The sequence below is a fragment of the Lagopus muta genome, chromosome 2 (genome assembly GCF_023343835.1).
Source record: "Lagopus muta isolate bLagMut1 chromosome 2, bLagMut1 primary, whole genome shotgun sequence".
In the NCBI taxonomy this organism is placed as follows: domain Eukaryota; kingdom Metazoa; phylum Chordata; class Aves; order Galliformes; family Phasianidae; genus Lagopus; species Lagopus muta.
The window spans coordinates 79,940,829-79,951,472 of NC_064434.1; the positions used below are offsets into that span (position 1 = coordinate 79,940,829).

The 10,644-nt window shown below is 48.0% G+C and overlaps 1 long non-coding RNA gene across 4 annotated transcripts; it reads right to left on the minus strand.

Moving 5' to 3' along the window:
- Nucleotides 1-2,624: 2,624 nt before the first annotated feature.
- LOC125689424 (uncharacterized) lies at nt 2,625-8,536 on the minus strand. Of its 4 annotated transcripts, none has more exons than XR_007375259.1 (5): nt 8,297-8,536; nt 7,347-7,508; nt 5,714-6,298; nt 3,275-4,081; nt 2,625-3,172 (listed from the first exon to the last, which is right to left on the minus strand). It is a non-coding gene; the product is annotated as an uncharacterized LOC125689424 (long non-coding RNA). The 4 variants fall into 4 exon arrangements; XR_007375258.1 differs by having other exon boundaries at nt 3,275-3,473; nt 3,920-6,298; XR_007375260.1 differs by having other exon boundaries at nt 2,625-2,926; nt 2,998-3,172; nt 3,275-6,298.
- Between the last annotated feature and the right edge of the window lie 2,108 nt (nt 8,537-10,644).

Consider the following 10,644-nt stretch of genomic DNA (forward strand, 5'->3'; position numbering starts at 1 on the left):
ACTGCAAAGGCATAGATATATATGGTCATTTAGGGGGAAATGCTACTGCAGTCCCACAGATAGCACACGTGTCAACCTGCTGCACTCCCTGATGCCAGCTAGTGTCACCAAGGCTTGACAAATTGACACTTGCTAGCAGTGGGCGAAGGCAGTTCAACTAAAATCCCCTTGGATCAGCTGAGGCACTCCAGCTTGTTGGCACTTGGCTCTGTCACACAAGGTCCATGCTGCCTCCTCCCACTCACTGCAGCAACACTTCCTAACGACCACTGATGAACACAGTGAGGGTATTAGAGGAAATGAGAGTGGGTTTTTTGGCTCAAATGGTCCTAGCAGGCATCTCTGGAGGCACACAGACAGGACAGGAGCTCTCTCTGCATCCCATCTGCTGCTAGTAAAGGAATGTCCTGCTTACAATACAGCCCTTACACTTGCTGTGCTGCAGCTTCTGGAGCTGTTGCAGCAGGTCAAACAGATACAGGATGTACCCTGCCATGTCCCAGACTGTGGTGTCTGCCTGGGAGACAGGACTGCTTGTAAGAACTCATGCACACTATAAAACCCACAATGGTATTGTGGAAGGACAGTGCTGGGAATCACAAGGCCTGGCTTCTGTCCCCAGCTCTGCCACAGCCTTCAAGCTGATGCTGGGCAAAGCACATCCCTCTCCTGTGGCTCTGCCTGGGGAATCAATGCTCCTTTGACTTCGGAAGAGGAGAATCAGAACAAATCCCTGTGCTCCAGGGACAGAGGGCCCCTGCAGGCTGAGGCAGATAGCAGATGAGAACACCATACTTGCCTGGCACATCAATGTGTAGTGTCAAAAGATGACATCATGGGATATGAACGAGCATTTACCCTCCGAAAGGGAAAATAGCAGAAGCATGCGTAACCATTTGCCTTTCGTGCCAACATATTTTCCTTATGTAAAGAGAGGCCTTGGCGGCCCTAAGGAGGCTGAGAGATGCCAGTGCTCCTCTGGGAAGGAGGAACTATCAGGCAAGGATGCCAGCATACCCGCCTGGGTAAATTTGTGCATGCACTTCAGGTTACAATAGACCTTAGTATCTGATAACAGAGACCTGCTGGAGTCTGGCATGAGGACAGAATGAATCAAAGGTCATGCCATGAATTCCAGTTATGCAGATAGGCATCTACAGCCAGAGGAAGGAGCTCATGAACAGCAACTGGAGACTGATGGGGTGGGCTGGAAAACAAAACTCAATTTGGGGATGACAAGTATGGGTCATTTTGGAGCCCAGCTAGACAACTGTGTGCATATATTTGCCACGGAATACAGGAAGATGTTTTTCCCAGTGAGTTCCCTGTGATCTGTGCCATTACTAGTTAAACAAAGTAAATACATTGCAGTAAATACACTAAATTGGTGCCACATGTCGTTCCACTGGTCTCTCCTCGGTGGAGAAGCTGATTCATGACAGAAATGGGCTCACTAGCAGATAGACAGAGATACAAACATGCAGCATGTATCTTACAACTGAGAACCAATGTGATGTAGCACACTATTGTCCACTATTGACCACTCTATTGACTATATTACTCTATTGACCACTGCCTGCCTTCGTCTCATCGTCTCATTGCATACTGGAAGTCAGTCTGTCACTACCACTTGTCTCGTGCCTTATCCTTAGCATATCCTGGGTACATAGTGCTCAGTGGTGCACACCAAGGTCTGAGCAAGTTCACACAGAGTGGGACTCTGCACCTATACAAACATGGTGTTCCCACACAGCCTAATGAAAACAGAGTTTAAGGTCCTCAGGCATCCCAATGGTTGGAATGGGATGGGATGGGAAGGAGTGGGAGGGGAGGAGACAGGACGTGATGGAACAGGACAGGACACTACTGGATAGATTCAGATAGATGCAGCATGGGGAGGGACAATTAAAGCTGCTAGCATATGCCATCATCAGAGCAATTTGTTTCCTGGTTCCTCTGCAGGAATGCTACAAGCACACTTGCTAGTTACGTGTCAGGCAGCGACAGAAGCTACTGCTAGGAACTGCACTAGGCACTGATTTGTAATGACTGACCAGTCACCAATCTGGATCACTGAAGGCTTTCTCCAGACTCCTAGCAGACTGGTGGGAAAGAGCTCTGAGTCCAGGGAGGTTTATCTTCAATTTCACAGAGCTAAAAGCGAAACTCCAGGTGCATAAAACCTCATCCATCCTGTAAATACAGGGAAACTGGGCTAAAACTGATAAATTTGAGCCTCAGAGAACAGATTAAATCACCCAATTAAATCAGCAAGCAGGAGAGCTTAGATTTAAATATTAATTCAAAGCTTTTCTCCATTTATCCTTCTTAATTATTTTCCCTAATAAAAGGTTGATACTCATCAGGCTGTAACCATTAAGACTGTTGACTGCGAACCATGCACAGCCTGCATACTAACTTTGTTATTTACTGTTAACAGTAGACAGTTTTATCTACACGTATTTATTTACAGCTTTACATGTTTTTATTAGGTCTTGATTATTGCATTTTTCTATCTGGAAAATTGTGCATTATTCATTTCTAATTTATTATGGGACGGCTGTTTTTCTTTAGAATTGATTTATATCAGGTTGCATTTAGAATGAAATCTGAATCCACTAAGATGTCGAAAACCATTTTTTATTGAACTCTTAAATTTTTATTACTTGAAAAAACCACATTAATTGCAAAACAGAAAATAAAAAGTAATACTAAACAAAGGAAGTACTGTCAGTGGCTGGTGGGTTAAACAGGTTGTTCCAGGACACCATATACCCCAACATTTCATATCTGCTGGATCTTGTCCTCTCGTCCTTATTTTCCTTGTAAACCAGAGGGGAAAAACAAGCTTGTCTGCTTTTTCCAAACCTCACACAGTTTCTCAGCTTTGAAGGAACAAGCCACTGAATCCAAGTCTTTGAATAAACTGAAATGGAAGAATAGTCGTCTCTTACTCACGGAAGAGTTACAGTACTCAAAAGTGGATTTAGCACTTACCAAGCTTTAGTTCCAGATGCTTAGGCAGTGGTTTGGTTCAACTTTCTGAAATGCTCTGGCAGGAAGCACGTGTTATTCGATACTTCAAACGAAACAAAAAGAAGCTCTTTATCAAATATACCGAAATTCATTCCCCGATACAGACTGCTGTTGCTTCACATTTAATTTTCATTTTCTTTCAAAAGAGAAAAAAAATAAAATTTAAAAATGGATTTGAAGTCTGTAATTGATACTTTATGTTGTCTGAGTTGGATGTTGAGAATAGTTTGGGCCTTACCTTCCTGCCCAGGGATCAGACTTCTTTAAGCTGCCGTTAAGAGACTGGGGGTGCCTTCAGCATCACAAGGCACTACCCAAGGGTCTATGTTTCCAGTTGGGAATTATAAGCTCCCCCAGCAGTTCCCTCCTTCATCTGTTTTTCATGTTACAGTCACGGGGGAAGTCTTTCCATACTGTTGTGTTACAGGAGAAAGAACCTGGAAAACATGAGCATAGCCTAAATCGACGCTGAGATACCTGCACAGATTGGCAAGGCAACTGCACTCACAGATCCCATGCTCCCAACCACTCTCCCCACCCCAGGCAGGAGGTCTAATCCTGTAGGAAAAGGGAAGCTTCTCCATGTGGGACACTATGAAAAGGTTGGCACATCATGATCTACATGGTCATAATATTGCTCTGTTATATTTTCAGTTGGCATTACTGTCCTGTTTCCAAAGTCTCTTGACTGAGGAATCTCTTATAGTGATTTATACTTGGCACTTCCGTGATAAAAGCTTTCCCCTGCAACTCAGCTTGACTTAAGACTCCCTTCTTCTTCGTGCCAACATCACTTCACCAAAGAGTCTCATCTCCTTGCTCTGGCCTCTGTTTATAGTAAATGCTACAGGAGACATGAATGGAAGATCTTTGTGCCAGTCACATGTCTGCTACTCTTCCATTGCTAGTGCTTGGTTTATTGTCTTGCCTGGTGGAAACACACATGTAATCAGGAAGCAGAATTGTGTTGGGGTAAGATCTTCCTATCTGCTTCACTGGCTTTTCAATGGGATGAAGCTGTGTTCTGCCAGATGAAGATCAGGACCTGGAAAACAAGACCTGGTGGAAAGACTGCACGGGAGAGAAAAACTGGGTTTCTTAAGAGGTTAGCTAACACTGCTTTAGCTAAAGCCCACCACAGCCCAATTTCTGCAGGCTTATGGCATGTAAATCTTGGATTAACTCAATATTCAGTAGAGCTTTGCAGTCCACCCACAACGCTTCCCAGTGTGAAGAATTGGGCCTCTCATGAGACTCTTTGCAGAGTTTCTCCCAAAGCTTTGGATATCCTTTTCCAGAATGGGATTTGTAAGGGACTCATTATGAGCAGGACACTAATCTGCTCCTCCACTGTAGCATGTGGGGAAGAGAATCTCAGATGGCCTCCTGCTGCATTTGAACCCTAGCTGTTTCCCAGGATAACCTGGTGGATACACCAGTATGCGGCCATCTCAGCTCAGACCCCAGCATTAAACCCTTAGAAGTATTACAGTGTTAGGTTTTCACAGATGTTTTTCAGCAAAAGAATAAATTTTAGTAATATTTTTTGGTGGAAGAATATATCCTAAATGAACTTAAGCAGATGAGGTACTACAGAAAACCAGTGCTGAAAACACAGCCAGTCACTGCTCTCCTGAAGTCAGTTCCCACATAAAGACCCACGAGGGAGGCAATGCCAGCTGCTCAGCCTCTCAAGAAATCATGGTGCCCACAGTTCTAGATCCCATGTTCACTGTTGGCTTGTTTTTTAATGCCTGTAAGGTCTTCTATTTGCAGCTCACTCTAGGCTCCTGGCTAGAAGAAACCATTAACCATGTCTGACTGCCTCCAAGCAGGATGGAAACAGAAAGGTACGGAGGGAACATTAAGATCAAATCCCTGAACATAAAAGGAAATTTAATGCCAAAAAAAAATTGAAAAGTGGAACAGCATACCTCATGTGCATCATCGATAAAATATTTTGCAATCCTGGAAAACTTAATAGTTTCTTTGGTACAATCTTTATGACCTTAAAGGAGCGATAAGGAAGGTAATAAAAAACTGTTTCTGAAAGGTTATGCTTTTTCCTCGACAACTCGGTTTTTCCTTCTCTTCTCCAAGGCTAACAGTCAAAAGGGAAGCTTGGCACATACGGGCTGTGTCAGAACATGGAAGCCGTTTATTTAACTTCTCCCAAGACATCACCTACACAGCCTTGTGGAGCAGGGCAGGAAAGGGAGCCCTGTGGAGTGGCAATGGCATCTGAGAAGTGGAGGGTGCATAACTCCAACTGCTCAAGTTTATTAAAACAAAATAGGTCAGTGGAGTTGCCCAGAGGGTTACGTAAGGCGGAAAGTAGCACTCCACAGGAGAGGAGAAGGGAGCCTGTTAAAAGGCAAAGCCACTCCAGTTTGTTTATGGCCAGAGATAACTGCCCCGTGCGTGTCTGCTCTCCATAGCCGATAGAGTAAATCACACTTTTTATCTCACAGCAGATGAGAATTTGAACTGGGCTGTTGTTTTGCGAGCTGCACAGAAAAGCGAATGGGGCTGTTTTTATTATGACTAGCGTTATTATTTTGTCCATGCAGTCCCTACATTTCAGTCTGTATGTAGAGAATTTCATCACTTGCCAATAGCTTGCTTGCAGAGAACGTCAGGGAGAACAGTAATAGAAAGAATGAAAGCTTGATCTTACCTGAAAAGCATATATAAGAAAGGTGAATTGGTAGATGTTTACAGGCATGGGAAGCAAGTAAATGTTCTTTGACATCCTGCAGAGCAAAGCTGGGAGCAAACACTCCCACCCCAGCCCAGAGGTCAGGGCAGAGGTGGATAGAACATCTGGCAATGTAGAAATGCTCTGTGGCCTGCTGATACACCTGTCCCTGGCACCACAACCTCCCATTGTTCTGCTTGCTCCCTCTGTGCCAGATATCCAGACCTTAAACATTGTTCACTCTATCCCAGCTCTCCAGTCCATAGGATGCATGGGGTAGGGAAGTCCTGGCTTGCAGAGATGTAAGGCACCCTGAAGCACATCTCAGAAAGGGTACACTCAGTTTTGGGTACTCCAATCCCAGTCTCACAAAAAATGATATAGAGAACTGTTGGTACCATGGAAAGCACCTAACAATATTTGTCATATTTCCAAGGCTGTCATAATGAATTAGTGCTCTTTGCTGGTTTTCAGACCATCAGACCTGCACCATCCTGGAACTCCTGGCAGCTTTTGAATGGACCATGACCTAGGAAGCTTCTTGGCAGCTCCATGAACAGGTCCCTGGGAGAAAACACAGACAGCATGTCATTGAGCCAGTTGCTTTGAGAGCTAATGAGAGAAACAAAGGAGCTTCTTCTTCCATGGGAAAATGCTGTCTCAACAAAACCTACATTTTTCATAGGGTTACATCAGTTCCGATGGTAAGCCCAGATGCAGTGTAGGAAGCAGGTGGTTATTTTTATTTTGGAGGAAGGTGGAGAACTGGAGGACGGAGACATGGAACAAAGGTTCCAGTCAATCCACTAAAGCAATGTGAGATGAGAGAGCCAGCTCAAGGTTTGCTCTGCCTGATCTAGACCAGGGCTGAATCTGTTCAGTTGTTTGGTCTCAGCAAACACGTATGTGCTAGATAATAGCTAGAGGCAAGAGGAGAAAGGTGTCTCTCCTTTGTATAATTTCTGCAAGATGTGTCTGAAAAGGCTCAGGTTCATCTCGTGTCAGAACAGCAGCAGTTCTGACACTCGGTAAATGCCTATATGTGAGGACTCAGCTTTAGTCAGACAAATGGTCTGCACCTCATCTTCATCCTTCCAGTTCACCAAGCAGCAGTAGCATCTTTGACATACATCAGGGCTGTGTTCCTCAAGGACCAAATGTCCTGGGACAAGAAGTGAGTTCTCTCCTCCACTCAGAACTCTTTAATGGCCACACTCCGCCATGGCAGTGTGGAGCAGGGTTTCAGCTGGGACAGCACTGGCTTCCTATGTGCTGCAGTGATTTACCCAGTGGAGAACCCTCCATCTGGAGCATGAGTAGAATGCTTTCACTCACACTCAGCCCCTTCTGGAACAAGCCCACAGAAGCACTGCAAGTTCCCATCCCAACCCATCAGATAGGTGTCAAACTGCTACTGTCCTATGCACCCAGCACATAAATGCTGCTCTTCAGGGCTCTTCCCCTGATATGTCTGGCCCTATCTTGCAGGCCCTGGCTGCTGGGTGAAATACATTTTCTTTTGGTAGCAGATGCCTTTTTTTAGCTGGCTCTGCTCTTTTGCAGTGATCGCCCACACCCCTGCAATTCACTCAGCAATCTTCCTTCCCAGTACCTCTAGAAGCAAAGGGGATCAGTTATGCTTTTTTTTTTTCAGTGGGCCAGGCTTTGGCAAAGTGGAAATCCTCTTCTGGTGCAGCAGTTCTGCTCTCTTAGCCATTTCAGTGGCTGGTAGGGATATTCATTCCTCCTCACATGTGACTGGGAGTCTTCATTCCTGGGAGGGAAAAGCCCAGCTTGAGTTGCACGCTCCAGAGTGTTACAGGCCTTTGAAACCGCATTTTCTAGTCCTTCAGCTTCTCACAGGCTCAGAGGCCAAAATTTAAAGCAGGTCTGTGCTCTAGTGAGTAACTGATGTAATTACGCTCACTTGTTACAAGGGGAAGCTTTCACAAGAGGGGGGAGGCGGTGGCCCCTCGCCAGGAGGTGTGTCCCCGATGACAAGCCGCAGAGCCAATCGCAGGCCTGAAAGATCATCACATTCATACCAAAAAGAAAAGAAACTGCCCCAGGGTATTTATATTGAGGAAGGGAAAAGAAAAGGAAAAAAAAAAAAAAAAAAAAAAAGAGTTGGCAAAGAAAGAGAAAAGGAGACTGAGAACCTGCAACTTTGTTAACTAACTCTGCAGTTGAATTCAAAAAGGCCAGGCCAGTTCCCTCTGCAAATCTCGTTTCCCCTTGAAACATCTCTGGAATCGATCTGTAAGCTGGAGCGAACAGTTCAGCTGCCTGAAGCAGTCCCACAGCCTGCAGGCTGCCCTATGGGTAGGCAGCGCTCCTCCATCACAGCTCTGGCACCCGTGGGCAGGCAGGGCTCAGCTAGGAGCCCCACCAGGTTAATGATTGCCTCTGTGGGCCCAAGTGGGCTCCGAGCTCTCTGTATCTGTGTCAAAGCGCTGGGGAAAGAGAAGGCAAGTTTAGCTTTAACCAAGAGGTAAACAGTCAGCATTTACAAATGCTGAACCACCAAAAAACAGGCAGTCACAGGTTATTTATTCCACTTACACAAGAGGACCGTGCGGTCCAAAGGATGAGGGGCCTGCATGGGTGCAGGAGGTCTGTTTTCTGCTGCACGAACCGGGGCAAAAGCGCTTCCTCTCCTCTGGCTCTGCTCGTTCCCTGCCCTTTCTGCTGCCGCTCCTGTTCGGACGGCGTGTTCCCCAGGGTACAGGCTGTCTCCGAGCCACTCACAATGGGGCTGTAATCTAACCTCAGTGCGAACAGGCTGACATTAATAATAATAAAAACGCCCATCACTCTTCCGAGCAGCCTTCCCTCACTGACTACCAGGGAATAACTCGCAGGGCAGGGCGCTCGCTGGGCTCCCCACTGCCGCCACCGGGCCCAGCTTCACGCTGCGTGCCGCCACGCGTCGCACGGCTGACGACACAGGAAGACCGAACCGGCACACGCCCGCAGCTCCAGCTCCGAGCTCTCCGGGCCCCGCAGAGCGGCCGGGCGAGGCGAGGAGCACGCCGGGCTTCCTCGACCCCCGCACGGAGACACCGTGCCCGCAGCGCCGCCCGGGGCCGGGCCGAGGCGCGGGGCTGCCCTGCCACCTGCCGGCACCGCCTGGCCGCGCACCTCCTGCGGCACGGCCCGGCCGGGAGCCCGAGCGGAGGACTGCTGGGCCCCCGGGCACCTCCACGTTATCGCCGTGTTGGCCGTGACGCCGAGCGGCTTCAGTGCTGGCGCACGGAAAGGCCTGGAAGAGGCTGTGCCGCGCCGCGGAGCTCACGGGAAACTCTTGGGTTTGGGTTTTTCTCAGCGATTGTGGGTCACGCTCTGCTTTCAGCGCTGAGCTTTTGTTCCCGCTCCTCCCCACCTACCACACCATCATCCGACTGTGCGACGATCTGGCCACCCCGCCCCTCCCCTCGCAAAAAACACGAGACCGGAGGAACTCCCCTCCGTCCGCATCCGAGCGACGTGGGGAGGAGACCTTTCCCATGCAGTGCCGGCTTTTCAGCGGCGTTTTGCTACAGCGCTGGAGTATCTCTTTGGCTCCAACCCAGACAACTGGTTTCTGTTGCTAACCAACTGTTCTGTGGTGGCCATGGTGTGTGGTCGTCTTGGGATGGGCAATAGGCTTCCTCTAACATGCATTGGAACTTGGGGGTAGGATGGAGGCGAGCAGCCTGCTGACATCTAAGTGGTGGCTTTCAGGCCAGGCAGAAGCTTCAGGGGCTCAGCAAGGTGCCCCCTTTGCCAGAGGCGATGATCCCTCTGAAAGATCCTTATAGAGGTGCCCATCTTGTAGCAGCTCGGAAGAGAGCTCGTGTTCAGGGATGCCATGCAAACCCCCAGATTTGCTGTCAGAGCTGCCTGCCCTTTGTTGAATGCACATCTCTGAATCTCCGACCATCACCCTCTGATGACTGACTGCCTTGCCGTCCCTTCTCCCCTTTTCCCCCTCTACTTTCAAGCTGCCTCCCTTTAGCATGGCTCCCCCTTCTCCTCACCCTGACACTATAGCTCACTCCCCTTCTTGCTAAAGACCACCCATTGCCATGGTAACATTGCCTCTTACAAAGTTGTCAAGCAGACACAAAGATATGTTTCTCCCCTGCTTTGCACCCCCCTTCCAGCCATCCTGATTAATAGGGCAGGACTCTGTTTGTAAGAAGGAGGTGGAGGGCTCTTTCATTTCATTTTCATTGTGGAGGGAGAGGTTATTCCAACCTTGGCCCTGTGAGTGCTGAAGCCTAACACAGGGGAAAAGCTCTCATTCATGGACCACCTGGAAGCCCTTAGGGTGGCTGTACCACAGGCTCATACTGGTGATACACGTACTGGTGATACTGAGCCAGCATGGGGGATCAGTGTCTGCAGGTTAGAGGGGCCAGGACCATGGGAGAATGTAAATATGGGAATTAAGAAATGTATCTGATCCACTGTGAACAGAAAATAGCTCTGCTGTGATTCCTTTCTGCTGTTCCCTCCCTGAGTGGCTCTGGTTGTCTTCCTGAAAAGATTTCTTCAAGTCGTGGAGATGCAGCTCACTGGCCTACCTCCAGGACTGCTGGCAGCCCTTGCTACCGCAGCTGCACCACCAACACTGGTGTTACTACCTATGCAGCAGCACTGGCTCTAATTTAAATCTGCTGTGTGTACATCCGTGGCTCACTGCAGTGTGGCCGTGACTGACTGCACTGGAGACCATCGCTTCTGCTCACTGATCTCACTGGCTTTTCTTTCTCTTCTATGTACATCTGCCTCTCCACTAATGATGGATTTGCCCCAGATCTTCACAACCTTGAAATAAAACCTTTCCAGCTTACTCTTTTGCATGGATTTTCCCCTCCTTCATTTTGGCACTTTTTCCACTTGAAATCAGTGAAGGCTCCCCATCT